At 31.0% G+C, this 3,350-nt stretch overlaps 1 long non-coding RNA gene across 1 annotated transcript; it reads right to left on the reverse strand.

Moving 5' to 3' along the window:
* Nucleotides 1-1,958: 1,958 nt before the first annotated feature.
* Nucleotides 1,959-2,584, reverse strand: LOC109594664 (uncharacterized). Its single transcript, XR_002191248.2, has 3 exons — nucleotides 2,426-2,584; nucleotides 2,192-2,373; nucleotides 1,959-2,142 (listed from the first exon to the last, which is right to left on the reverse strand). It is a non-coding gene; the product is annotated as an uncharacterized LOC109594664 (long non-coding RNA).
* Nucleotides 2,585-3,350: the final 766 nt, after the last annotated feature.

The following is a 3,350-nucleotide window of genomic DNA, read 5'->3' on the forward strand; positions in this document are numbered from 1 at the left end:
GTAATGAAAGTTAAATTTTCAATGCTATACACATTTTATAATATATAATAATATTGTAAGAAAGTTTTATTTTTTACTTTTATAAGTTTTTATTACTTCTAATAGCTTTTCACTTTTTGTAACATTAAAAAAAAATCTGTAATTTTGTTGAAATGTTCAAATATTTTCACATTTTATAATCTTTTAATAAATATTTATTCTTGGCAATTGTAAGTTCTAAAAACTTGTTTTTCCAATCTTTAAAGCTAGAAACTTTCTACTTTGAGGGCTGTTGAAATTTTCAAAATTTTGTTGAACATGTTGTAGGAAAAGCTTAATTTTCAATGTTTTATACCTTACAATATACAATCTTTATTGTTGTATTGTATATTTTCACTGCTTTAACCTGGGACTTTTGCAGTCGTAGAAATTTGTGAGAAATTTCTAATTTTGATTATTGTTGAAATTTTCAAATGTCTTCACATTTTATAATCTTTTAAGAAAAATTCTTCGCTATTGAAGTTCTAAGTATTTGTTTTTTCAATCTTTAAAGCTAGAAACTTTTAATTTTGATGACTGTTGAAATTTTCAAAATTTTGTTGAACATCTTGTAGGAAAAGTTAAATTTTCAATGTTTTATACATTATAATATACAATCATCTTTATTGTTGTACTGCATATTTTCACTGCTTGAATATGTTACTTTTGTAGTTGTAGAAACTTGAGAAATCTCTATTTTTGATTATTGTTGAAATGTTCAAATATTTTCACATTTTATAATCTTTTAAGAAATATTTATTCTTTGCTATTGTAAATTCTAAGAACTTGTTTTTCCAATCTTTAAAACTAGAAACTTTTAACTTTGATGACTGTTGAAATTTTCAAAATTTTGTTGAACATCTTGTAAGAAAAGTTAAATTTTCAATGTTTTATACATTATACAATATACAATCTTACTTCTTACAATGTTACTTTTGCAGTCGTAGAAATTTGTGAGAAATTTCTAATTTTGATTATTGTTGAAATTTTCAAATCTTTTCGCACTTACACAATTTTGTAAGAAAAATCTTTATTCTTGGCTATTCAAATTTTGGATTATTGAACTTGTTGCATTTTTCAATTCTTTGTTAAATCACTGAGTGTTGATAATATTTAATATTATAATATAAAATTGAATTTTCATAATTTTCGACATTCCCAAGTGACAATTAATAATTGGTTGTCTTGAGATTTTTCTTTTTCAAAGAGAATCAAATCTTTGAAATTTTGATAAGTGAATGATATGTTTTCTATGACTATAGTCGTAAAAAATTTAAAAAGTATTTCTGGAACGTCCAAACAACTATTAGACTCATTTTATAAGAAGTGTTTCCCAAACAATACTATCAAACACGTTAAGATCGTGCATTTTTCCACGGCATCGAATCGTTGGCGTCTTTTGATGGGTCTGCCTGAAAACGCACTCGAGACGATAATTCAGCCGGTACAAAACACATCGAAAACAAAACGGTAAATGCGAAATCTGTATCAAGAACCTGACTCGGCACTAAAGAAAACATCTGTAGAATGGCGCAGCCGTTAATATGATTATGCGATGCAGTACTTAACTATATGCACTTTCAATTAAGGCCTCCTCTCGCTCGAACATACATGTGTCGAAATAATTTCCGCGAGTAATTAAAATTAACACTTCCATTGTGCCGAACTATCGTCGTCTCGGTGCTAGTTTTATTTTTTTTTTGCCGCTGACGTTTGCTTTGCTACCTCTTTTGAGGCGAAACACGCCACAAGATTATGATTAAGGCTTGTTAATTTGCGAACTCGACGTGCTTTCATCTCGATTTATTTGCCAGACTTAAATGGGCGAATTAAGTAGGAAGCGGTATTGTGTCGAGACGCCATATTCACCTGTAGTGTTTTTCGATTGCTGGTGCAAAAATCGTGACATTGCAACTATTAGCCCTATATCAAAGGAGACATTTTGTGTAAACAATGTCTTTATTACCACTAGTTGCGTATAAAAAAATTGTAAATGTGATTTACGTTGCCGCCAAGAATCCATCTAGTCAGTGGAGAGCTTTGGGACTCCGGATTCGCCACCTTCAAAAATCTGCGGAACAAATGGGCCTTTTTCCGCTTGTTCAACATTTTATATTTCTTATTCTGAAACTGACTGATGTTGCGTGGCTGTTACAAAACTAAACATTCTTACCTCTACTATATTTAATTGTATTATTTTACCCCTGCAAAAGGGGCAAGTGCGTCCTTCCTGTTGAATGGAAGTGAGACGCTCTAAACACTTCATGCAATAACCATGTCCGCAAGCCGATCTAATGATGATTTGTAAATTATCGTGGCACATTGGACATTTCTCATTGAAAACCATATTTGTATCTACCGTTTAAAATAAAGCTGTACTAATAGTTAGCAAAAAATAGAAACTAACCTGTTGGGAATTGTTTTAAAACATATTTTTTCAGTATGTAACATACTCCACGGTAAACTTTAGTGAAATAATACGCAATGTATAAAATAGCTCCAAACATAAGTATTTAAAATGTTTGTATATGGAGTGAGTCAATACGGACAGTAAAATTATAATAATGATAATGTTACGGTTTCTTAGGTGATAAAAAACTGAACTCGATCGTCATTTCATGGATCACCCTAATTAAATCATCGTGTACAATCTGGTAGCTTGGTCGAGCAACAATAATGGCATTCGGAATCTTTTGTAAATAATTGTTTGTTTAAAAATTATTAGTGTATAAGTCGATTGTTCGACTTCAGCGCACTCAACAAAAGAAATAATATGTGTTATCGCATTATTTTTTTTTAATCCTGTTAACCTGGCGAACGCTTTTGTGCTCGTATCTATTTTTTTCCCTCGGCTTTTGTATCACAGCTGATTAAGACATATTCGAACAGATCAAACGTACAGATCTGAAAGACGTTGTAATATTTAAACAGAACCAAAGTCACGCGAACTATTTTTATATCTCGTGTTCGTGTCTATTAGATGTGTCCACATAATGGAACCATCAACTCAATTCTATCACCGTGTTTAGTCTAACATCACATTTAATTTCCTTTTTATTTATGTGTTTAGTCATTCTGATTTCCAGCGATAATTAGAATTTAATATAACACAATGCTGGTCAAATAATAAGAAGATATCTGTTATGTTTTCGGGATTATCGTGTCGCCGCTCACAGATCGAATTGGACCGTTCGTTTATCGCGTCTTCGAGTGTGTTTATACTTTTTTTCTTGCATTGTCACGCAATGACACTTGTTCATCCCATATAAAAAATCACGATCCTGTAATTTCGACTATTTCCCGTTTGTGTACGAACGTAGGAACTGTTCAGG

The sequence above is a fragment of the Aethina tumida genome, chromosome 1 (genome assembly GCF_024364675.1).
Source record: "Aethina tumida isolate Nest 87 chromosome 1, icAetTumi1.1, whole genome shotgun sequence".
Lineage (NCBI taxonomy): Eukaryota > Metazoa > Arthropoda > Insecta > Coleoptera > Nitidulidae > Aethina > Aethina tumida.